The 27,451-nt window shown below is 36.2% G+C and overlaps 1 protein-coding gene and 1 pseudogene across 1 annotated transcript in view; one reads left to right on the forward strand and one right to left on the reverse strand.

Annotated features, from left to right (window-relative positions):
• Positions 1-27,451, reverse strand: part of CNTN6 (contactin 6) — a 306,049-nt gene that overhangs the window by 192,232 nt on the left and 86,366 nt on the right. The gene's annotated exons all lie outside the window — the stretch shown is intronic.
• Positions 12,508-12,606, forward strand: LOC123326999 (annotated as a pseudogene).

Genomic DNA, 27,451 nt, shown 5'->3' on the forward strand with positions numbered 1-27,451 from the left:
TGTATATATAAAAAAAGATGATGCACAATAGAGGGAAGACAATATCTGGAGTGATGCCCTTGAAGAAGTGCCAGAGGAGGGATCCAGTTCCTTTGTAGTGAGTGGCTTTAGAAAGTTTTCTTCCATAGTAATGGAGGGAAGGCAGAGTATATAGACAGGTAGAAAATACACTGATATATGTGAGGTTGAAAGCATGTTAAAATTATCTTCTGATATTTTCCTTACTTTCTTAGGAAGGAGGAAGAAATATTATCAGCTGAGACAGATGATGGGAGAGGAAATGTGGGAAGTTTGATAGGAGATGACAATGTATAAAACGAGCATCAGGAGAATGAAAACACGACAGAGCAGAGAGATGTTAGAGGCCATTATCATAGTAAATATTTGTGAAAGATTTCAAAATGGACACAAGAAGATTACTGGGTATCTTGTCCAGTGCATTTTTGGGGGTTAACTCTGCCTTTCAATGTCTTTTATCTATTTTACAACAATGTAAGGAAGAGAAAACTGTTAAGAATGCAAATGATTCTTAAACATTGAAATGCAAATGAATTGTGCCCAATACAATGAAATACTTCTTTCTCTTTTTCCCTTGTGGCTAAACCAGGTTTTTGTTTTGTTTTGTTTTGTTTTTGTATCATCTTCCATGAGATATAACTGGCATACCATGAAATTTAGCCATGATAAAACCATTTTGCATCCATTTATAAATCCATTTTATCATTTATTACTGCCTATGCACACATGGTTCTTTGAATTCTACTTTGAACAAGTTGCAACACTTTACTGGTTCCCACATTAATTAGTTTGTTAAACAAAAGCTATCACATTTATATTCATTTAAGATTCATTATTTTGCTATTTTAAAAATATCATTAAAACACATTAAATTTGAGCTGCCAGTGGGACTCATAGTTGTAGAACCAGTAGCTAGCTATAAGCAGGAGTTGGCTGGGGAGAAAGGCAGAGTTGAAGGGCACTGCTCTGTAAAGTTAAGTACCAACATGGAATTGAGTAAAAGGACAACTGAAGATGGAAAACCAGGGATCATCAACATCTTTAGAATTGACAAAAGAGAGAAAAGAGCCAAAAAATTCTAAGAAGGTCTATATGAGAAATTGAGATTATTTTACCTGAATCATTATATAGTTATCGATTGCTATCACAACAAATTATCTCAAACTTGGTAGCATAAAACTATACAAGTTTATTATCTTACAGTTCTGTAGATCAGAATTCCAGAATGGGTCTCACTGAGCTAAAATCAAGGTGTTGGTAGAGTTGCATCTCCTTCTTGAGAGGCTCCAGCATAGAATGTGTTTCCTTGAGAATGTCTTTCCTTGCCTTTTCTAGCTTCTAGAGGCTGCCTGAATTCCTTAGCTTGTGGACTCCTTTCTCCATCTTCAAAACCAACAATAGTACATTGAGTCCTTTTACTTCAAATTACTCTAACTATTCCTCCATACTCACATTTCCCTTTGATTCTCTTCTGCCTCCTTCTTCTACTACTAAGGACCCTTGTGATGACACTGGACTCAACCAGATAATCCAGGATAAACTTCCTTTTAAATCAGCTGATTAGGGGTGTCTGGGTGGCTCAGATGGTTAGGTGTCTGCCTTCGGCTCAGGTCATGATCCCAGGGTCCTGGGATCCAGCCCCACATTAGGCTCCCTGCTTGGCGGGAAGCCTGCTTCTCCCTCTCCCACTCCCCCTGCTTATGTTCCTGCTCTACTATCTCTCTCTCTGTCAAATAAATAAATAAAATCTTTAAAAATAAATAAATAAATCAGCTGATCAGAAACCTTTATTCCATCTGCAACTTTAATTTCCCTTTGCCATGTAACCTAGCATATTCACATGTTCCAGGGATTAGGACATGGACCACTTTGGGGCCATTATTCTGCTGATCCCATCCATAATACAGGAGGCCAAGAAAGGAGAGTTTTTAATAAAAGACATAATTAAGGTTGTTATGTGTTAGAGAACAGTGAAAAATAAGAACAACAAAACCTTACTTGGTAATCAGAAAATCTTTCGTTTCTTTAGAAGAAATTTCATTACCAAGTCAAGACACATTACCAAGTCAAGACACAAAACCAAGTTTAAGGTAAACTGAAGACTGAAAGAAAACTATGGCATGGGATAGAAACAACATAGAAGCCAGGTGGCAAAGAGAGAGAGAAATGAGTGGGGCCTAGAGAACCTGTTTGTATATGTGTGTTTCAGTTTTGATTATTTGTATTTTCAGGATTAAAGAGACAAGCTTATTTGTAGGCTGATGCTAAGGGACCAACTGAGAGGTAAACTCAGATTCTCTCTTTTGAACTTCTGGGTCTTTGACACTATTACTTCCCTAATTTAGAGCATTTCAACCTTAACCTCTGAAAAGTAACAGCATGCTGTCAAGTATACAAAGCACCTAAAAGCACTTTCCTCAAATGTCCCACAGTGAAGATGTTAGAAAGCCCCACAAAACCAAGATATCATTGAGATATTACAGTGGCCCCATTGGTTACCCTCTGAGATAAGAGTGTGTCTGCCTGAAATGGCATTGATTCCATGTGTATACCAATAAAAAACTAAAAGGAGAACATTTGGAAAAAAAGAGAAATAAATAACTGAGAAAGGCACTCTAAAATCTGTGAATAGCCAAGGTAGACACATACCTCAAATGGACATTCCTTGATGATAACTGACATAATTTTGGTAACAGAGTATGACATGTAAGCATGCTGATCCATCATTCCTGTTTCATGCTTATTGCCAACATGCGTATCTTAAAGAAATCTGTAGGTTTGGGGTGAAATGTCACCCAAGTGGCCTCCTTGGAAAGCTGAGACTGTACCTCATTCCCATGTATGTCATCTATGCCTTGCTACTTTCTCAAGTTGAATTCCATTTCTCATTCCAGGCACATACTTCTCCTGCCCTCTCTGCCATGCAAAAATGCCACCAAATTTGTCAGAAAAGATTTGCCCTTTGTGAAACTAGCCTGATTAAGTTTTATCAGCTCATATCTCTCTGGATGTTTGGTAACCTCATTCCTTATTACTGTCTCAGAGATCTTGCTTACAGCCAAGGGCAGATCTGCTCATTTATAATTTCCTGGTTCTTTCTCAGCTCTTTTCTCACAGATTGGGGTTTGGTTTTTGTTTTTGTTTTGCTTCTATTTCCCTCTGTGAAATATTTTTGCTAAGGTTTCCTCATTTTAGTTTAAAACTTATTTAGAAATAGATTTATATGTTTTCCAATTTACCACAATGAAAGTTTCTTATAAATTTAAATTATTGGTTGATAAAAATCTTTCATGCATTTCCTCTACTTGCCAATGTGATCTTTCTTATGAAGAAATGCTCCTTAGAGTAGATCAGCAGTTGTTCTATTTCTCTCTTGCTACATCAGTTTAAACTTCATAAACACCATAATTACACTAGACTAAACTCGAATATGAAATAAGAAAATGAAATGGCATCCCCTGATTCATTATGCTATATTGTCTTCCTCCCAATATAAAGATTAAATGACAAGGATAGTTTACAAAGATGACAAACATAAGCTCGAATTTTTTTTTTTTCCAGACTCGTAAGCAACAAAAGATTTTTTCTTTTCTTTTATGAGTGGGAAACTGGTCGGTTTCCTGTGTGAGAGAAGCCTTTGACATTTTCTGTTGACTCTTTCAAGGTTCAGGCAGTTCTAAATTTTGTTCCTGTTTTTCCTCACTTGAATATTTGAACATAAACAGTCTCTCCAGTGATGCTACACTGACTTTGTAAACATTTCACAAAGATGAGGATACATCAGGCTTTTCCTTCTCCACCTTCCTATTCATGTTCTCCCTTCACATTCTTTATCAACCTGTTTCCATGTACTTCTCCAGAGGGGAAAAGTTAGACAAGAGAAACACATGACACATCTTATGGACATGGACTGCTATGGGCATGTAGGAAACAGTTTTATTTACTCAATCAGCATTTTTTTAAGTTTAAGGTTATTATTTTATGCCATTATATAAATAATAGATGCTTATTATGGAATATTTGCAAGTCTCAGAAAGGTAAAGAAAAAAATACCCAATTTTGGATACTGGTACCTATAATTCATGAATCTTTTTCTGTACATGCTTCAATTGTTTTTTTTTTTTTAAAGATTTTATTTATTTATTTGACAGAGAGAGAGAGAGAGAGCACAAGCAGGGGGAGAGGCAGGCAGAGGCAGAGGGAGAAGCAGGCTCCCCGCAGAGCAGGGGGAGCCCGATGTGGGACTCGATCCCAGGACCCTGGGATCATGACCTGAGCTGAAGGCAGTCACTTAACCAACTGAGCCACCCAGGCACCCTATGCTGTCAATTGTTAATCTCTACCATTACCCACTTAAAAATATAACATAAGCAATTTCCCTATTAATAATGAGCACTTGTGAACTTTTAGTTTTAATGGAACTATACATTTTGAAAGTTTCATAATAATCCATCATGTGACTAATATATCTAAATAAAATACAGACATTTGTCTATGTTTTGCTTTTTTATCATTAAAAAATAAATAAATGCAATAATAAATGCCTTTCCTGTACTGTATTTATTATTATTTTCTTAGCATAATTTTCTAGAATTAGAATTGATGGATCTAAAAGTATTAATATTTGGGGTATTCTGATAATTATTGTTAACTTGCATCTAATTGAATCCTGTGAAATCAGGAAATGCTTTTAAGTGCAAATTTTATCCCAACTGGGATTTGAAAGATAATTAACAGTTATGATGACGTTTTTGACAATTTACTAGCTGTTACATGTACTAATTTGGCATTTATTATCTAAGGCTTGCCACAAACTCTATGAGGAAAATGCTAATCCTCCCGCAGTTTACACAGGTTAAAACTAGTCAGTCTAACATCAGAAACCACAATTTAAACAACCCCAAACTACAGGAATTAGGATGGAGAGATTCTTTAGAAAGAGCATAAGGTAAGTAAATGCAAATGCCTTGAGTTGAGAGAAACCAAGAAGTGTTTGAAGATGGAGTAATCCTTGTTAAGGAAGTTGACAAGAGATGGGGCTAGAAAGATAGATATCCAAAGAGACATCAAGAAGTCACTTTTAGCTACCTTAAAGAATGAGGAACTCATCTTGAGGGCTTTGGGAAGCCATAAATGTGACTTAAGCTTGTGATCACATTTTCAATTGAAAAACATGTCCAAATTCTGCATGCAAAAGAAGTAGTTGCGGTCAGGCTTGCATTCAAGGAGCTTAACTGAATCCTGATAGGAAGTGCTCTCCAGATAAGAAGGAACTAGACTTAGGGCAAAACTACTTTTTTCTTTATTTTCCTATCAGAGCTCAAAGGGTCTAAGTGCCTCTGGCTTCTACAGAAGCCATGACCTTGGCTGTTCCTTCTGGGGCTTTGGAGAAATCACAGGAAGCCCACCATCAAGTGTGACATAGACTCTGAGACTCAGTTCAAACAGAGCTGAGTGGATGCAGCTCTCTGAATGGCTGAATTAAAAGTATGTGTGGTTTGTTTTTCTAGACAAAGAAAAGAAAACAAAATTCTATTCAGCTCTTGATCTTTGAAAATATAGACATTCATCTTAATTTTCCATGCTGATTCCAAAGCTAACCAGAGAGACTAATTTAAATTTAGCAAACATTGCTATCATATATTGGCTATTACTTATTTTATTATTTATTTTATTTGTTTCTCTTGGTGCTAGCATGGAAGAAGCTATTTTATAAACTTTTCACAAACACTAATAATTCACAAGTGCCAAGTGCTTTTGCTGACAAGAGTGCAAGTGATAATAATGGAGAGTTCATTTTTAAGCCATGAGTTAGCTCTTAATCAGACTACTTAGCACTGGACATACTGCTTATCAGTAGCATGTACAATTTCTCCCTCTGCCCCTGCAATGACCAAAAAAATGGAACCTAAACAAATGGGCAGAAAAGAGAAGAAAGCTCTTATCAAGATACAGTTAATGACATTTTTCAAATTTCAAATTGCCGTTTTTGGAGTACCACATATATGTTTTATTTATTAGTTTCCTAGGACTGCCATAACAAATTACCACCAACTTAGAGGCACAAACCAATAAATTTATTCTCTTACAGTTCAGAAGGCTTAAAGTCTAAAATGAAGGTGTCGTCAAGATGGATTTGTTCTGGAGGCTCTGAGGGACAAACCATCCTGTGCCTCTATCCCGGCTTCTGGAGGTTGTCAGCAGCCCCTGGTGGTCTTGGGTCTGCATTACTCCAGTCTGTATTTATCTTCATATCACATCACTTCCGTATCTCTGAGTATCCTCCTCTCTTCTCATAAAGACACCAGTCATTGGATTCAGAACCCAATCAGAATCAGGATGATTTCATGTCAGTGGCTGTTAACTAATTACATTTGCAAAGACCTTATTTCCAAATAAGATCCCATTCTTAATTTCTGGGGGGGACATGAATTTTGTGGAGGACACTATTCAACCCATAACATTTAACCTCGGCATTTTGTTGAAAGATGTTTTGTGTGGTAACACAGGTTATGTGGAACATTTGGGGGGGGAAAAAAAAAACCCTAAATAATAAGCCAAATAAAAGGATTTAAGGCTGTCCCTTTATTCCTTTCATTAGAGCTATTCCAAATTTCTCCAACCCTTCAACACTAAAATAAGAACTGTAATTCTTCAAGGGGCAATTTAATATTCAGTGTTTTTCCAACTTCTTTGAAGGTAGATTTTTGTTGGTTTTTGGTAGCACCTCATCAATTTATTTTGTTTGTTTTGGTTTTTTGTCTTCTTATGTACAGTTCTTTGGAAATGCTGGAGAAGACAAGCCTCAAGTAGTTCATAAAATGAAGTTCATTTCCTTTCCTGACTTCCAGTATCTCTTGGAATTCTGTCCTAAACTCTAGTACAACTGGACTACACATCTTGAGAAACCCAGCTGAAATAGTAAAACTTGTCTGTCTTTGACTTCTACTGTGATTTTCTGCAATCCTTATAAAACTGGAGCAATCACTTTTTAATAAAAATTATTATAAAATGTTAATTGCTTTTTTTTACGAGTTGGGAGAATGGGGTGGTTTCCTAGAATAATAACTATCATGTAATTAGCACACATTATTGAGCAGACTGAAAATCTTATAAAATATTATTTAGTGTGTTTTAATCCTTACAAGAACCCTGTAGGTATTAATATTATTACTATTTGACAGATAAGGAGAATGACATTCAGAGAGCTAAAACTTGGCCATCTTCACAGAGCTGGTAGTAAGAAGCCCATACTCTTTCTCTCCATATAAGTATGTATTTCACTGTTTTATCACATTGTGTGTGTGTATGTGTGTGTGTGTGCACGTGTGCACACAAGCATGCTGGATTTACACCATTAAATGTTGTTGATGCTATTTATTTATTTATTTATTTTTACTTTATGAACTCCTTAGGTTTCATTAAATGTGTGTGTAATTGACTTGGAGATAAAGATGTCCATATACATATAACCTCTCACAACAATTTGGCTTTAACAATTGAAACAATGGTACCCCAGCAAATCACAGGAGCTGATTAGCAAGGTTTCAGGGCCATGCTTGGAACTGCTGACACCTCTATCACTGTTACATTCAGAAATGTATGAGGTTAGAGACAAAATGGTCTAATTAACCAGGAGCTGCTTCAATATCCTCAATGACTGGACAAAGATTAATCAGAAACTGGAAGCCTGGCTGAGAGATGATGCGGAGATGTGTGTCAATGAACAATGACACCAAAATGACTAATAGCCAATTATGTGTATAACCTGAAACAACTGGTTGAAAAATTCTCTAAGGCAGAAATGGGAAATGAAGAGGGGAGCCTCTGAATAATCTCTTGTCTCAGAGAAAATGCTTTTGTAGCTCAAGAGTTTTAGAGACTCTGACAGATACAAAAACGGCAAAAGATTAATAATAAAGTTAATGGTCTAAAAGCTCTGTTTTCATCACTGGCCTGCAGGTTTCTTTTTCCTCAGCTATTGGTCACTGACAGACATGGGGGAACTGTCCTAGGGTGGGCAGAAAGTTTCATCAGTGTCCTTTATTTCACTGTTTTTGTTAAATTCTGAGTTCCCAGGACCTCCAATAGTGCATGTGCATGTGCATGTGATAATTGAATATATATTTGGTGAATAAAAAAATGGACAATACAATTAGGAGTCTAATTTAATTAATGAATTTCCTATAAACCCATCACCACACACTTCATTGAATAAAAAGGGTTTAATCTGTTTCTATTTTCATTGTAATGAAGGATAGTTGGAAAAAAGGCAGGCAGAGACAAGGGGACTGCCCTAACAGAAGCCACCCTTCAAAGGATTTTACAGCACCCTGGAAGGATCTCTCCACCCTTTCCCACAGAACAACTACCTGATAGGTAGATGAGTGTGTGGACAAAAACCCGATTGGGTGACAGGTGCATGGAGAGTTAATCAAATTAAAACAGCTCACCAACAAGCCCATAAAAACTCCTAGACTTAGAAACTCTGCTGGCAACCCTCTTGGGCCCCCTCCCTCTTCAGGAGCTTTGTACTATTGCTCAATAGGCTTTGCTTTACTATTTCTCAAAAACTTTGCTCTGCTGCCCACTACTCTTTGTTTGGTCTACCTCTTCATTCTTTGGAGTGGCATGACCAAGAACCGCAGGCACGAAAGAAAAAGAAATCCTGCAACAAGTGTATTTTATTCAAGTGAGTATTTCCTTTGAGCTTATTATGTGCCAGGTTCTAGTCTAAGGGCTTTACATGCCTGATGTCAGTTTATCTTCATCACAACACTTTGTTCATTCCTTCCTCTGTGCCAGTCACTTTTAGAAGCAGAGCATACAGCAGAAAACAAAACAAATAAACAAAAAAACCCTTTCTCCTCCTGGATCTAAAAAGAAGAAAGTGATATTACCACCACCCCTTTTGAGCAGAGCAGTTAAGCTATTTGTCTGAGGTCATCAAGAGCCAGGTTCCAGGGTAGATTTAAATACCTAGAGAGCCCCTACTGCTAATCAGAGCATACTGCCTCTATACCAGCCACCATAATAAAGGTTTTCTGCACCATATTCCATGTAGTATTTCTGCAGCGATCACTATACTAAAGAAAGAAAGAAGATACAAGCTCTCTGGATGACTGTTCAGCCTGACCAAATGCCAAAAGCTGTTAAGCAAAGCCCATTGCTAAAACAAATTTTTTCAGATTGTGTCACCAAGGTTAAAGGAGATATTTCCATAACTACAAGCAAATTAATTTGGAGTTTTGCATCAACAATAATGAGATGGAGCAATAAGAATGTAACCTTTCATGTGTCTTTTTGCTTTATAACAAAGAGAGCACCTTTCTAGGCTGGGAAAAAAGGAATTACTTGCCCCTGAATTTTGTGCAAGCCTTTAATACTGCCTCATTTAAAAAAAAAACAAAACAAAAAAACACAAAAACTTATTTGGCTGCTGAACAATGGGTATAGGTTCTTATGTAGAATATAGAAAGTTACAGTGATGTGTCCTCTAATAATGTAAAAATAAGATTATGCTGAAGGTGAGAATAGTAAGATTCAATATATAATGAATGAGATCAACTATCTGTCAAAATAGCCCCACGGGTTGTCTATAAATATGTACCTGAAAAGGTCTGGGAATACCTAGGGTTATTTAAAGGGTAAACTAAGAAGGCAGAACTACAGTACGTCTCACCAAAGGTTGTTAAGTCTTAATCAGGTACATGTTACCAGGCATGAATAAAGAGCCCATTAACAACATAAAAATGTCTGCACAGACCCAGAAAAGAAAAGAAAAGCAAAAAGAGTAAGAATTCGGCAGTGTTTTTATAGTACACTTCAGGCAGGAGAGATTTTAGCATGACAACTAAGACAATAACAATACTAATGCTGATTATGCATTTAATGGGTGTGGCAACTAGTCTTAAGCGCTTATTTAGGAAAAAATTAAACTTGCCCAAAGGAATGTTTGTTCTTTGCCCAAGGATATAATCTGTATTCCTTGGAATGTCATGATAATGTATGTGATAAGAGTGTCTATTTACCTGGGGCCTTGGGCCATGCCAGATAGTCAGTGTCCACAACGTGATCCATGGTGGGTGCTTTGGGCTACACTGCACAGTCTACAGTAGCAATGTGGTTTATGGTGCAGTGTGTGAAAGGTAAGGGGAAGTTTGGGCTTTGTGGTATCAGCTTGACCTCTGGAGTGGCTTGGGACTAAGGTAAACCACATGGGCAAATCAACCAAATCTACATGATTGAGCATCAAAAAAACCCAACATCAGGACTCAAGTGAGCTTCCCTGCATATTGCTGTATGTCTTCCCTGGGAGAAGTAAGCAGTGTCTGCAAATCTGCTAGGAGGTACAGCTGGAAGCCCTGCATCTGGGCCCTTCCTGGGCTCTGCTCTATGTGCCTCTGCCTTTGGCTTATTTGAATCTGTATCCTTTCGTTGTGATAAACCATAACAGGGAATATGATGGCTTTGTGTTCTGTGAATCCTTCAAGGGAATGATCAAGCTTGAGGGTGATCTTGGGATCTTGAGAACTTGCAGATAGTATCAGAAGTGAAGATGGTCTTGGGGATTCCTAACGTTTGCAGTACATTACACATACAGTTTAGTACGCATAGCTAATCCATGAAGTTCATAATCACATAGCTAAGAAGTAGCAAAGGTAAGGTCTGAACCCAAGAGTCTGACTGCTAAGATCATACATTTATCACTTTGCAGTACTCCCCACCAGCATAGAGAACAATAAGGATGGTACTTTGTAAGGGACAGGGAGAATTTACAAGGCTTCACCGTAACTCTAACAAGTAACTCTCAAGGCATTTCAGCAGACAGCCTCTCCTCTGCTGCCCCGCCCGCCCCTCCCTTGTGGTGTATTCAATAAACTTCTATATCCTTAAAAAAAAGACTATCCATATTTCATGCTGACCAACCAACTTCCTGATACATAATTGTTTTAAAACGTGGGTTTTATTATTATTTAGGTATAATGAGGACAATTGATTGGGACATGGCTGCCACTGAAAAGACAGTTCCCAAGAGGAGGGGAGATGCCACATCATGCAAGGCCACCCAGGGGAGTATTGGGGCCAGTCAGGAGGCACAGGGAAATGTAGGTAAGAGTGAAGGAACAGGCAAGGCTGGAAAAGAAGTCTTAGGATGGACTAGTTTCTATAATTTCATCAGCCTCTGGAGTGTAGGGGCTATCCCTAATTGTTTGGTACTTGGCTCTGGAGCCATCCAGGCAGGGGAATAGGGCCAAAGTGTAAGAGCCCAATATAGGAGCGGTTGGAATTATGGGGTCTGGATTGGTTAGTCTGCACATGAAAGACTGCTCAAAGGTGAGTCCTTTAAAAATGAAGGGGGGGAATCGGAGGGGGAGACAAACCATGAGAGACTATGGACTCTGAGAAACAAACTGAGGGTTCTGGAGGGGAGGGGGTTGGGAGGATGGGTTAGCGTGGTGATGAGTATTAAAGAGGGCACATTTGGTATGGAGCACTGGGTGTTATACGCAAACAATGAATCATGGAACACTACATCAAAAACTAATGATGTAATGTATGGTGATTAACATAACATAATAATAAAAAAAAAAAAAGGTGAGTCCTTTAATATCTGTAGGAATTGGCTAGTCTTGGCAGTCTCTCCACGTCCAGCAACACTCAAGATGGCAAAGTATCAGAGATACAGAAAATAAGAAGCCATGATTAATACAATAATCCATAATGCCAGGTAGCAAGAAAAAAGGAATAGGGCATACATTCTTAATGGGGTCAATAACAATCCCCAAAGAAGTAAAAATTGGCTTCAGGGTGTAAAATGTTACTTTTTATGTATAAAGCACAAGAACACATATATTATATAAACAGATATACGGCATATATGGTATTAAAACTTCATGGGTAGATCACTAAAAGGGCATCTTTGTGGCAATAGGAGAGTGATAATGAAATACAAGTTGAGAAAGACTAGTATAGAGTATCTTGGATAATGGATGTAAATACTTACTAAATGAAAAATAAAATAATCCATTATAATAATATATTATTAATATATTGATACATTATATTAATATAAACTATCATTTTTATATTTATACATAAATATCTGGTGAATTTGCTTAGCAAGTGTTTATCCATAAAGACATGATCAACTGTGTGCTAAGAAAACCAAATATCTAACTCCATAGAGCTGAGAATGAGACAGAAATGTAATGACTACAACTCCATGATGTTCTGTTTGGGTACCACCATTCCTCTAGGAGATTTCCTGTCTTCTCCCTCTAAAATATCAATAACATTATAAAGACATCTTATAAGACAGAAATTTCCACTTTTAAACAGTCTGGGGGGTCATGCTCACCAAGAGTTTGCTGATCTTAAATTGGCTCAAGAGGATTTCTGGATGAATTGTTCTTTTCTCTTTTTTAATAATTTCTGCTGGATCTGAGGGAATAGGGGAGGTAATAAGAAATGCAGTGGGCAGTGCCCACATTCACAGAATGAAGTAAAATTGGCCCGATACAGAGAAAATTATCATAGAGCCTACAGAAAGATGACACAGGTTTTTGAGGCATTCTGTTTTTTTTTAATTGAGAAAAGACATGAGAAATTCCCTGGGGCGATAGAAATGTTTTATATCTTGTTTTAAGCGGTGGTTTCATGGTGAGTACAGTTATTAAAACTCATTGAACTGAACACTCAAGATCACTGTATTTTATTGAATATTAATTATACTTTGACTTTTTACAATGAGTGCAGTGGGAAGACTGAATGATGACTTAAATCTGAGGTTTACAGGATTGATTCCTTCATATATAACTAAGTTTGAGCAAATAGAGAACTAACCATAAGCTTGTTGTATTTTATGTAACAAATGAAAGTGCACTGGAAAATCACATTATTTGTAAAGTGAATCATAGAGTTCATGAAAAAATGGAGGCCCAGAGAGGAAGGTAACTTTATAAATATAGCAACCAGAAGAAGAGTAACATTAAAAGAAATAATATTCAAGAATATGCACTGATTGTTCACCATATGTTAGGTACTATATTAGCATTTCTAACCTTTTATTTAATTTAATGTTCATAACCTAACAACTGACCTGTGTGTATTCCTAGAGGCTGTTTGTAATTCACTAAGGATAAAATTACCTATAATAGTAGAAGTAAGGTAGTCTCAATGAAAGAGATGTAGTGAACAGAGTGTGAGAAGAGACATATAATATAGTCAAGAGTTTGAGGGTCTGAGTTTGTACTATAATTTTGCCACTGATTGTGTGACATAAAATATGTTAACACTCTGAAGCCTAGTTTTATCTGTAGAATGAGGGGGTAGAACACATTTCGGGGGTTATTTTACAGCAAAGGTGGTAGCCCTCTCTATTCTGTTAGCTTAGTAGACATTAATATTCAATCACAGAATTCTTTCCCATTGAGTTCATATTTGCCACCAAGGGATTCTCATTGCAGTCAGTACAAAATGTTGGTAATCACAGCTAACTGATGTGGAGTTAAGTTGGAGAAGACAATATATCACCAGTTCAGGTATAGATAATCTGAATTTCCTGGCTCCAAAAGTCAAAAACTGTTACTTAGATTATTTTATATATCCATTCATTAAACAGATACTTGCTAAGTGTGCTCAGAACATGCAAGTCAACGTGGTAGGCACTTTCAAGGATACTGAAATAAACTGGACAAACCCAAAGGAGTTAGAGGTTAGCAAATGTGATGATGCCTCTACATCTTTTCTACAAAATAAGGTGGACAGTGATAACTGCAGAGAAGGATGTTTAGAAATGAGGTTGTGTGAGAGTGAGTGAGTGTGTGTGTGTGTGTGTGTGTGTTAGGGGAGGGGCAAAAGAGTTCACAGGAGACAGTGATTTGGCTGCATTTTGTTATTTAAGTCATCAAAAATCATATATTTGGGTCACAAGGCTGTTGTAAAATCCTAAGATGGGTATGATAAATTCTGGTATAATATATCAACTTTAGCTACACCAGGCTACATGGCAGTCAACCCATGCTGAGTCTTGCCTTTTACCGCAAATACCTTTTCCAGCCTCTTCCTACATCACCTACAGATCCCTGCATGCCAAAGATGTCCTGCCAGATTTGTGATACCAGTTGAATGAAGTAACTCAAGCCTATTCTAGACAGATATGCAATCACACATGTGCACAGAAAAAGAACCCAAAACCAAAATTAACCTATCCCTAAATGCCAGGGAATTTGGCCCATAAACAAAAACTGAATTGAGATACCTAATAGAAAAGCATTGGTAACAATTTCACATCATATTTTTCTACAGAAGTTTGGGAGGAAGCCTACCATTCTCCAGGAGATAACTGAATATTCTCTTTTCCTAAATTTAAATTAAGACTTTTAATTGAATTTATGATCAATATTTATATTGGGTACTGGAAATATTAATTTTTACTCTTATAAGGTACAGCCATTTCTCATTTTTCATTTTTAGTTTCATTGAAATAGAAAGCATTTTAAGGGTGCCTGGGTGGCTCAGTTGGTTAAGCATCTGCCTTTGGCTCAGGTCTGATCTCAGGCTCTGTGCTCAGTGGGGAGTCTGCCTCTCCCTCTCTCTCTGCCCCTCTGTCCCGCCTCCCACCTTGTGCTCTCTGCTCTCTCTTATGATCTTTCTCTCAAATATATTAATAAAATCTTTGAAAAAATGAAAAAAAAAGATTCTTAAAAACCTCAATTGATTTTTTTTTTTTTTTAACCAAAATCTAGTCCTAAGAGATCATAGAAAAACCAAATGTACAATGGAATGGCTAATTCTGTATATCCTGAAATCTTTGAATTTTTTTCTAATATTATCAAACTGTAAACTTTCAAAATGTTATTATCAACTCCTGGAAATTCTAAAGGAATAAAATTCTTGCTAATCCCATAAGCAGAATATAAGAACCATCAATATTTTTGGTATAAAATCTTATTTTGGGGGAGGTAGTTTGTAAGAAGTGGTGTCTTATAGAAGTCTTTCAGTCCTTTCTGGGGAAGAAGAGAAAGATAAACATGAAGAAATGCAAACATTGCCCTCCAGTTCTGAAAGTACATACCGGCTACTGAGTTCATGAAGACTGACTCCTTCCTACCCTCGAGGTGGGGGATAATATTTTTCAGTTGTTCTTGATTGTTGCTGGATTATTCTCCTTGGATTATTGGGTTGTTATTAGGACTTTGGCATGTGTGTATGTGGCATGGGGAGTAGGCTGATTGTGGATAAATGAGCACTTGTAAAGGAAGATGAGGAAGAAGAGGAAAGAAGGTTGGTGGCAGTGGGATCCAACAGAGATACACGTTGTCCTCTCAAAGGAGTCGTACAGTGTGGGGCTCCTATTTGGGAAATAGCTGGAAGTACTAAGGTAAGGGTCATCATAAGAGGCCTCAGGAACCTCATGGGGTCAGAGATAGATTGGCCTCACCAACTGTGCAGATTTTGTGTTCCAAAGAACAGCCACACACTGGATCTTTGTATCTAGGTGGCCAGGGACTGATACGGCAACTGCACAGTGACCCATACTTATAAGGACTCCATACAATAACTTATGAACAAGGGACCCTGCATTTTCATTTCTACCTTGGCCTCCCAAATTATGCAACCAATCCCGAGCAGGAGCAATGCTGGATCCCTACCACCAATCGTCAGATCACCCCACCCTCCCTACTGCTGTCCCCATGAAAACTACAGGACCAAAGGTAAAACCAGGCAGCTGCTGGGCTATAGGAAAGAAACTACAAAATTATACTTGGGGAATAATATGAGGACTTGATATGAGGAAATTAAACCTTTATAGCCTGACACCATGGCCCATAACTGTGTATATAAACATACTATATTTTCTATAAAAGATCAAGTGAATATTATTTTTATGAAGAAGGATTTTTGTACAACATACACAAACTTTAATTATTTCATCTCTGTTGGCTTCCACAACTCAAAGGAATGTAAAGCATGGTAGAAAAGGAAAAAACAATTGTGTGTGTGGATAGAACTGATTGGCTACCAAAGAAGTACTTCACTATACATTAGGCAGCTTTTTGAGCTTGTGTAGCTCTGTGTGGAAGGCTTTTACTTTAGGGGGAAATCAACCATTGAAACTGATCAATGGGGAAGACCATGAATTGTAAAAACAACAACAAAGGCTTTTTCAAGTTATTCTATGTGGATAAAGTAGGTAAACCTCACATTGAGGCATTTATGAGGACACACTGGCCTTACCTCTTCACCTGCCTTGATTGGTTTCACCCCTCAACTTTTTCTTTCTCTCTTAGGCAATGTGAAAAAGACCTTTATATATGACAAGATTTCTTTTATATGTGTATTTGCACAGGAATAAGGGGGAGAAATCACACTGAAAAGGGCAGTTTATCATACCTCTTTCCCCCCTCTCCTTTATTTTAATAATAAGACTAGACTGAATGACTTCAGAAAGGCTACTGAGTGGGGCAGACATTTAGCCAGTGCAACAGGGGCTCCACACTGTAAAAGGTCTCCCGCCAGCAAGGCTGAGCAGTGCTTCTCGCCACAGCCAAGTTCAGGTTGTCTTTTCCACTCAGAAAGCTAAATTAGGAGTTAAGAGGTACCAATTTAGCTTTTCATGCTGCAAATAAAAGATGAAAGAACCCTAACTCACAGGAAATATTTAAAAAAAAGAAAAACACCTAAGTGGGAAGCAGGATGGCTAAATGACTTGCATTTGGATTTTATTTTGCTGCTTATGCCATAAGACTCGATATTTTGGTCATTCTAAATTAAAGATGTCTTTGTGAAAGTTTCCCAAAATGAGCAAAATGAAACAGGTCATTTTCTCTCCTGAGTAATTCTCATAGAGTAGGTGGAATTTGTGAAGCCATCTGTGAAAACTGGGTTTGTATTGACAAGAAGGTCTGAAGGTATGAAACATTTTCATATATAAACATACATCTGCAAATCTCTTTTCAAATGATAGGTAACCCTCTCAGGAACACCAACCATCTTTGTGGTTCAATTCTGACACCCTTCTGGGTGAGGCTCAAAATGATTTCTTCTACAAATACATAGAAATAACTCCTTTTTATTTTAATTTTTATTTTTTCTTGAAAATTTGGTATCTGTAATCTCTTCCATTTCCTTCAATATACTACCAACATATATACAAATATCTATCTTCTACATTAAATAATAAATACTTCTAAGACAAAAATCATCTTATTCCCTTTTATATTCCTTCTATTATTTGGTGCAGTGCCTTAAAGTTGGCAGATGAATCAAATTAATATTTGTTAAATGAATGAAAATAACACAGGCCTGAAATTTATTGATAAGATTATGTCTCTAGGAACTAGAAAATAATAAGGACAAAAAATAGTACATAGTTCCTAATCTATGCAAGTCTATTTTCTTAATTTATATAATCCTCATAAAACTTCATGAGATGTCATTATTAATATTTCAGTGTTTCAAATAAGAACAGTGAAATACGGAGATTAAGTGATTCAAGTTTACAGAGCAGCAGAGCAAGGATTTGAACGAATGCAGTCTTCAGTCTGTGCTTTTAATTACTATACTATATATAGCTTTTCTAACAGATTATATTTATTGTGTCTGTTGTAAGTGCTTTATAGGCACTAATTCATTTCTATCATGAGTTCTGTTTAAAGAAGCTGGCTATATGCCAGGATGGGATATATTAGCACTTTCACTGGCCTTTAGCAATATCAAACAAGGCTCAGAATTTTATACTTTTGTGGTTTTATTCTAATGCAGTGGTTATCAAAATGTCCATTGAGAACCCCTGGGGTTCTTGATTGCCTTTTAGATTAAGTGTGCTATCAAAGCTCTTCTTGATACCAGAGTGTTTTGTACTTTTCTGTTCTTTTTCTCTTCACATATGCTGAAAAACATTCTTTTTAAACAAATGGTTTTCATTGTGGAAGAGATAAGAATCCTTAAGTGTAAAACCTATAGCAAATATAAAATTAAAAAGGAAATCATGGATCAGCTTCTTAAATTCAATAATTTTAAGCAGAAGGTATTTTGACGTACTGTATCCCATAGGACTCGCTCTATTAACTAGCAAGCCATATGAAATTCCTTATTAGATAAAAATCTAAAAGGCAATGATTATCCCACAAATTTTAGGAATGATTCTTTACTGTCTAACTTTAATGCAATGATGATAACTTTAAGTATATATATATATATATATATATATATATATGTATTATTTTTAACCATTCCTGGTAGAGCTACTTATTGATCTAATCTATACCAGAAGTATATTAATGTAATGCTAAAGCAAGCACTAGTTGTTCCTGATTCTATAAACATAAACAACATAATCTTATATATTACTATTAACTTTACAGTCTCATGTGATTCCCTAATTTGAACTTCTCGTGAAAAATACCAAGAGTGAAAATGTTCTAATAAATAATACATCATTTCATAAGATTTGCTGTACACATATATGCTTAATTCCTAGGCTTTGTAAGTTTCATGTAGTTTGCAGTTAGCTGTTTGAATTATATCCCAGGACCATTGAAATAACTATTACATATTTTCAGATATTCATAAGGAAAGTCATCATTATAGTCCAGTGAAATCAGTATATTATGGTACTGTAGTACAACTAGTTCCAAATTTGGGCATTATTATTATCATTATTACTTTAACATGAATTTGTGTTCTTCAAATATGGCATTAACATAAAAATAAACATCTAGCTTCATGGACAAATATCCACCATTACATTAAAGGAAGGTATCTTTATGATATTTACTGAATTCAAAGCACACTCTTCTCAATGAAGCATTAGAATTTTTGGTACCAGCCACAGCAAATAATTAATAATGAAACTTTTCCACCTACTGTATGAGCATTATCTTCCCTTAAATTTCCAGGTCAGACCTAGATTCAGTGACACATGCTATCTCTTCTGTTGTACTTCTGTAATAATCACTTGGCAAAACTGTCAAACTGCCAGTTGTGAAATAGAACAAGTATGGTGGGAAGACTCTTTAAGATGATCCCCAATGACCTTTCCTTCATATTCACACCCTTTTGTAATTCCCTGCCCTTGATTGTGGATGGGCCCAGGGACTTGCTTCTTATCAACAAAACAAAGCAGAGGGGATGGAGTGTCACATCCATGATTAGTTACATAAGACTGTAACTTCCATCTTGCCAGAAGAGTGTCTCTATTGATTACTCGTATACTTTATTAAAGTAAGCAGCTGTGTGAAGAGGCCCATGTGGCAACTAACGGAGGGCAGCCTCTGGGCCAAAACCTGCTAACAGATGAGGCCCTCAATCCAACAATACTCAAGGAATTGAGTCTGCCAACCCTAAGTGTTTGAAAGCAGATCCTTTCCCAGTTGAGTTTTCAGATAAAAACCTAGTCATGCTTGATACCTTGAGTACCACTTTCATATGAGATCTTGAAGCCAAGAGCCCAGATGAGTTGTGCCCAGAATACTGACCCACAAAAAACTGTGACATGATAAGTGCAGGTTGTTTTAAGCCACCAAGTCTGTGGTAATATTTTGCAGCAACAGAAAATCAATATAGTGACTCAGATACCAGTTCTCTTTAAAAGTTGCCAGAAACAGAATTAGGGATTTGATTCTAGGAGGTACTGTTATTTATAAAAAAGTAAGGAAATTTTATATGAAAATATGTCTAAAATACCTAGAAAATAAGTGACACTGAGGATTATAAAATATGAAATCAAATTGTGTACTGTACAATTAGTAGAATATTGGCCCTTGTGAGACATTTTGGTACTTAAATAATGCTGAAAGAAAAAATATGACCATGACCAATTACCTGCTTACACCAGCTTTTGATCAACCTACTTCTTTTTAAATTTATTTTCACTAATATTTTTCATACATTTAAAATTACTAATTGACTAATAATAGATATTAAGCCATGGTATCTCTTTGAATCAATGGAATATTTTTAAGTAGAAGAATTTGACACATTATATCTTCAGACTCACTTTCTTTACTTTCTTTACTCTGATTTTTATTTCACCACATTAATTTTTTTCTGATGATAATCTTGTTAGGATGATTCTATTTCTCTGAGAACTGTAACTTTCAATATTAACTTAGAAGCATGGTATGTTGCCTTTTAAATTCCATGCCCATGTATATAGAATATTTCATCTTGTCCTTTTTAAAATTCACAACTTTAACCCACACATGAAGGACAAAAAAAGACCATGCCTGTGAAAATTGCACCAATGTTTTTCAGCAACTTAAGTCAATGATAAAATAAAAATAAAATAATTATTTGAGATAATACATTTTACGCATTAAACTTGGACTCCTATAGAGCTGATCTTTAGTTATATCTTTTCAAAAAGCTATAAAGTGAATTTCTCCAGGATTACTTTTAAAGAAAGAAATTAAATTGTCCATGCAACACCATTACATATGCAAGAAAAAATATTCACAGATGCATGATAAACATTTCAATTGGATTACACTTTTATAGCTGGAACTGAAATATAATTTTAAGCCACAAGCATTCAGGCATGTTTCATCAATTTTCTGTTCCTTTGCCCGTATGACATGTGTGATAAATGATATAAATATATGCATACTTTGTATATGAGTTACACTTTTGAGGTTAAAAAAATAGCCAGAGAAAATGGTAATAGAAATGAGTGCTTATCTTTATTTTAACAAAGATTGCAGATTAATGATATATTTAAACTAAGAGAATACTCATTATAACTACATATTTGATCATTGCTCAGGAGGATGAAACTATTTTGAAAGAGAAAAAAAAATCAACAAGACTTGCTGAAAATGAACTACCAAGTAACTATAGTTCTACAATGACTTCAGAGAACATAACATCCTGACATCATGATTCACCTTTCTAGGACTCTGGAAACAAACTATGTGAAAAGTCTGTTAACTGGAGTACCTCCCTGAAAACTGGAGAAGGAAGATGCTTATCTTCAGACTCTAACCCTGATAAGGAAAATATAATCATTAAAAGTTCTTGCATAGAAACGCTAAGCTTGGGCGCCTGGGTGGCTCAGTTGGTTGGGCGACTGCCTTCGGCTCAGGTCATGATCCTGGAATCCCTGGATCGAGTCCCGCATCGGGCTCCCTGCTCAGCAGGGAGTCTGCTTCTCCCTCTGACCCTCCCCCCTCTCATGTGCTCTCTCTCATTCTCTCTCTCTCAAATAAATAAATAAAATCTTTAAAAAAAAGAAAAAGAAAAAGAAAAAAAAAAGAAAAAGAAACGCTAAGCTTTACTTGTCTCTCTGGGATAAAACATTGAGTAGATTTGTCACCATTCCTAAACAAAAGGCTTAGAAGAGTAGCTGGAAATAATTAAGGAGATATTAATAGGTGAATGTCAACAGGTCTTGAAATCATTCAATATACACTGCGTGCTTTGATAATATAAAGCTTTGAGAAGCAGAAGGAAAAGATGTTCTGGGGTGATTGCTGTGGTGACAAGTGTGATGGTGGTGGGGTTGCTGGAGATGAAGGCTGGTGGTGGACAGACATGGTGTTTTGCTATGGAGTGCACACAAATGTGTGCAATAGATACATACTGAATATTCAGCAGTCTTTTGTAAATGTTGTTACTAGTTGGATTCTTTATAAAGAATAAGCCCAACTGAGCAGAATAAAATGCTCTCAAATATCAATTTTCCACACTCGTGAATAACCTAGCTGTTTAAGCCATGAATCATTAACATGGCACAAACAGATCACAAGGATAAAGTACTCTGTGTGCAAGACACACACTTAGCTAGAAATAAGTCACCTTGCAAACTCAAAACTGCATAAACATAATGTTTGGAGAGACATCAATACACATAATGTTTACAAGTAAGATAAGTTTGTGTCTCAACAAGATGTAGCCCAAATGTTTAGATGTTTGTATTTTCAGAGCACTTTAAAAAATAAGAAACAAAAATAAACTCTATATTTCTTGTTGTAAAGCTTTTGTTATTCCTTTGTGTGTGTGTGTGTGTGTGTGTAAAATAAGATAAAATCTCAAAAAACTCCACAAAGATTTGCAATAATAACAAAAGCAGCTCACATAATTTCATGATGCATTATAACCACAATGTTTGAGAATTGAGTTCCTCCTAATATAACCTCTGTGTAGAAAGAACAACTCCAAGTTTTTCTCCCCTTTGTGAGGGTATGGGTAAGTAAGTGTGTGCAGCAATGTGTTTTATTCATTGTGCATCTCTGGAGAAAATCAGGTCACCTTCAGTGATCTTATCAGTCAAAGAAAATAGGACTGCTTCACAGAGCTATTAAAATGGAAGAGAATTAGAATGTATAAAAAGCCTTCAGATGCCAGGATCAAAGGGAAAAAGGTCACAGACTAGGCAGGGATTGTTGCCTTTGCTGAAATTCATGGTTTTGATTAACATGAAATTGTAAATGGCTATAACGTTGTAAGCAGTCATAATAAAGTAAAGTAAGAAAGAAAGGCCAAGGACATTATAGAAATATAGAAGAAAGAGTCAAAAAGAATAATTCTAACAAGTGAAGAAAAATAAACAACTAGAATAGAATTGTAATAACATGTTTTTGGTAATTTGTTTATGATTCACAAAATGCTTTAGCATATACCAGGGAATTTAACCCTCATAAGTGAGGTAGGTATTGTTATCCATACTTCAGAGAGATGGAGACCAAGGTTAAGATGGTATAAATTTGTGCAAGTTCAAAGAACTATTGGCATCAGAGCTACTGTTCTCTTCCAAGCCTTTAAAACAATCGATAGAACATTGTAGGATCTCCACACATATTTGTTAAATAAATAAGCTTGTACTTAAGCCTATTTTTCTAATTCTAACTCTTATGTTCTTTCCAGTAAGTTGACTGCCTCAGTAAGTGATAAATCTATGCAAAACCATTTCTATTCTATTAAAAACTGTGCTGAGAGAGAAGAAAGTAAAGTATTTAGTAAATGTCTATTTTTAAAATAGAATTAACTGTAGTAGTATCTTGGGTTACAATGTCCCTCTAGGATGGAAAAAAAAAATGACTCACCCATTTTGGTTGTGACTAATAAGAATATCATAATATTATCACTCAACAGATTATGTCTTAATTACATGTATGGTAATGAATTAAGCACTTTCTATGTGTTAACACAGAGAAATGGAAAGGTAGGTATTATGAATACCCATATTTACTTCTCCTAGATTCACTAATTATTGTCTTTCCACATTTGCAGTGTTTTACTCCCTCTTTCTTTTTTTATGTTTCTGTGTTCTTCTTTCCTTTTTTTTTTTTTTTTTCTGAACCATTTGAAAGGCAGGGAACCAACAATTTTTACTTGGGATGAACAAAGCTGGAAAATATTATGCCAACACTTTTTTGAGCCAACTTTTCTGGAACCAATCAGAGCTGAGATCATAAGAATATCAAATAGCTCCAGATCTAAAGGAAAACATGCCTAGAGAGAGTTGGTAAGCTAGTTTGCTTCCTTCATAACAAACTGGTAAAGAAGAGCATGGAGCTGATGGCTGCAATAACACAAAAATTTTCTCTCATTTTCAGGCTCTTACCACAGAAACTCTTGGGGCAAGAGCTATAAGGGAACTTTGTACCCAATCACAGGCTCCTTCTTTGGACCTCAGTAGAAGCTCATAAAAAATTACTGTGGTATAATCCTTATTATACAGACAAAGGGAGGGAACAATAGCCACTGAAAGAAAGACAAGAAACCCCATTCATATCCTTCACCCCTATCTCTCCTATGGAAGGAAGGCTTCAAACTGCAGGGCGAAGTGCCTTCAGGAAGTGGTGAAAACACATTATAGCTGGAGATAGAAACATAAATAAAACAAATCAAAGCCTATACATCTTTCCCAGAGTTACAACTGGGAAGAGGACAAGAAGACTGGTGCAGCCACATTCCTGAAACCTAGGAACATAGTGTTTGCCTAAAACTGAAGCTTAGTCAGAACAAGAATGCCCCTCCATCACTGTACCCTGAGGTTGAACAGAGGTGAGTGACATCTAATAGTGGAACACAACTTGGGGAGTTTCAAAAACATGTGTAAAGACACTGTTTGAGGTGCAGTGCAAAGAGAAGACCCCAAAGAGGAGAGTGGAATAGACATTGAGAAAAAATTTCTGGCAAACCAATCCTCACCCTAAACACCACTGTCCCAAAGGAAGTTGAAATCAGTGGTACACTGAGGATAATCATAGCAAATCTAAATTCAGTACCTCTCTCAGCTAGATTGACTCAAACTCCCACATGGGAGGCTTGCCAGAGGTAAAAGCATGCCTACTCCCAGGAATAGAAACTATTTAGTTTCTACTGTTCTGTCCAAGATGTTTAGCTCTCAGCAAAAAATTATAAAGCATAGGAGAAAACAAGGAAAAAAAAAAAATACTACCAAGGGACAAACCAATCAAAAGAACCAGAATCAGATATAACGCAGGTACTGGAAGGATCACACAGAAAATTTAAAATAACTATGATTAATGCATTAAAGCTCTAATGGAAAACACAGATAATAGGTAACACCAGGAGGATAATTTAAACAGATAGATGGGAAAAATCAATTGGATATGTTAGAAATGAAAAACAATGATAAAGAAAGACTTCAACAGTCTCATCAGCAGACTTGACACATTTGAGGAAAGAATCAATGAAACTGAAGATAAGTTAATAGGAATCCCTAAACTAAATCATAAAGAAAGAATATCAGTGAAGAAAGCAGAACAGAGCCTCCAAGAGCTGTTAGACAATATCAAACTAACTCAAATGTAATTAGACTCTCATAAGAAAAAAGTGAGACCAGGGCAGAAGGAATACTAATCAGGACTAAAAATAATTTAAGTGAGTCATATTCAAACTGAAAAAAAGCAAGACAAACAGAAAGATCTTAAAGACAAACACAGAGAAATAACACATACATACAGAAAAACAAATACAAAAATTTCAGACCTACCTTCAGAAATCATGCAGGTCAGAAGAAAATGGAGGATATCTTTAAAAGGCTGAATGAAAAATCTGTCTACCCACAATTCTATAACCAGTGAAAGTATCTTTCACAATGAAGGGAAAATAAAGAATTTTTTTTTTTAAGATTTTATTTATTTGACAGAGAGAGACACAGAAAGAGAGGGAACACAAGCAGAGGGAGGGGGAGAGGGAGAAGCAGGCTTCCCGCAGAGCAGAGAGCCTGACGCGGGGCTCGATCCCAGGACCCTGGGATCATGATCTGAGCCAAAGGCAGATGCTTAACGACTGAGCCACCCAGGTGCCCCTAAAGATTTTCTTTAGACAAATAAAAACTTAAAGAATACATTGTCAGCAGATCTGCACTAAAAGAAATATTAAAGAAAGCTCTTCAGGTGGAAGGAATGTGATGCTAGACAAAATCTTGAATCAATTTTTGAAACAAGGAAATTAAATGTGCTGCAAATGGTAAAAATGTGATTTATTGCTCTAATGATAAGTTGCAGACTATTACATTTCATCTCTAAATGCCTCAACATCTATTTTCTAATAAAAGGCTATTATCCTTCAATAACCTTTAGTATTATCACAATTGAAACAATTAACATGAATACAGCATTTCATTATAGTCTATATTAAATTTATCCAACTGGCCAAAAAGATTTACTCTTTATATCTGATTATGTTTTTCAGGATCACATCAAAATTGCATTTTCAATACAATTTCTTCAGCTTCTTTTAATCTGGAACAGTTCTATGTTTTCTGCTTTTACCATATCAAGATTTTTGAAGGGCCTGCACAATGGAGTTTCCCAACCTGAATTCTATGATGGTTTCCTCATGATTAGATTCAGGTTAAACATTCTTGGCAAGAATATGACATAGATGATGTTCCATACATCCTATTCTATTAGGAAGCATGCTATTTCAGTTGGTCCCTTTATTAGTGATGCTGTTTGATCACTTAGTTAGAGTGGAATGTGCATATCTTGCCAGTGGGGAAGTCTCTTTCTCTGTAATGCAGACATAATCTGTGGGGTGATATTTTGAGATTATGTGTAGTGTATTTTATTCCCCAATAAATTATAAACATTTTAACTTCCATCAAAGCTAATATGTATAAATTGGCTTCTACATGCATTGGTTCTATTTTCTTACTTGTCATTTGCTAAATTTAACTTTACTTCTTATTTCTTAAATAAACATATAGTTCAACTAAGATTACAAGTGACATACTTGTCATCGCATTTATAGATATTTCTTTTAACTCTTCATGTACTTGACCAGTCAATGGTCATAGACTGTTTCCTCACCTGAAAATACTCTATGATACAACACTCTCTAGCTTGCTTCATATCTTTGTGGTTTCTACTTCTTTGACACTTTTGCCTGCTAAATATTCTCCATCAGCCACTCTCTTCAACTAACCAGCTTGAATCAAGTTGCCTCACATTTAGTCATGGCACCTTTTTTTTTCATCTATGCCTGTTACATTTTATTCATACCCATGACATGATGATTCCAAATTCACCATGGCTCCAACTCAGCCTTATTCTTTTTTGTTCCATGGGTAGCCATTTTTGTAGTCCATACTTCTACAGGAATAGTAAACTTATGTGGAATAAGGAGCTCATGATCAAACTCCAGATCTGGTTATCTTCCTTCTGCAGAAAATGGTACCACCATGGAACCAAATGCTTCATCAGATACCTGGGAGTCCTCCTTAACATCCTCCTTCCTCTCACCTCTCTACACAATGCCAAGTCCAATTTTTAACCTTTAGATTAAGTCCTCAATCTTTTCAAATAATTCTATTGCTACAGCCAGATTCCTATACCAAACCACTGATATATATATTTTTTTGCCCTTGATTGCCTTTTAACTCTCATTTTTCCATACAGTCACCATTGAGTGGCCAATGTAGTCATATATCAATATTATATTATATACACACACACACAAATTTGATCATGTCTTTGTTGTTTCTCTCCCCTTTCCCATCTCCCTCTTCCAGCTGGGAATCACTTAATGACTACATTGTTTTGGACAAAGGGAAAAATGCAGATTTGCAAAAGGACCTACAAAGTCCTATATGACTTGGTTTCTGCCTCTCCTTGTTGCGTCATCTGCTGTTCTCCCTATTATTATCTGTACTACCTTTCTGTTGGCCTTGAACTACCTGTGTATCTTTCCACCCAGTTTCTCTGTTGTTTATTTTTGCTTTTGTCCAATCTGAAATGCCTTATCTCCACTTTATCTAATTAATGGTCAATTATTATTCAGATTTCAGAAAGTCAACCCTCAAAGTAGTTTTATTGAATTCCCCAGAAGAAGTGAGCTTTTCCTATTATAAAACACTTAAAGATAGGCGTCTTTCCATGCACCAATCACAGGTGTGTGTGTGTGTGTGTGTGTGTGTGTGTAAGGATAAAATTACTGGCCTATAAACTCTGTA

This window comes from Neomonachus schauinslandi, chromosome 1, assembly GCF_002201575.2.
Source record: "Neomonachus schauinslandi chromosome 1, ASM220157v2, whole genome shotgun sequence".
NCBI lineage: Eukaryota > Metazoa > Chordata > Mammalia > Carnivora > Phocidae > Neomonachus > Neomonachus schauinslandi.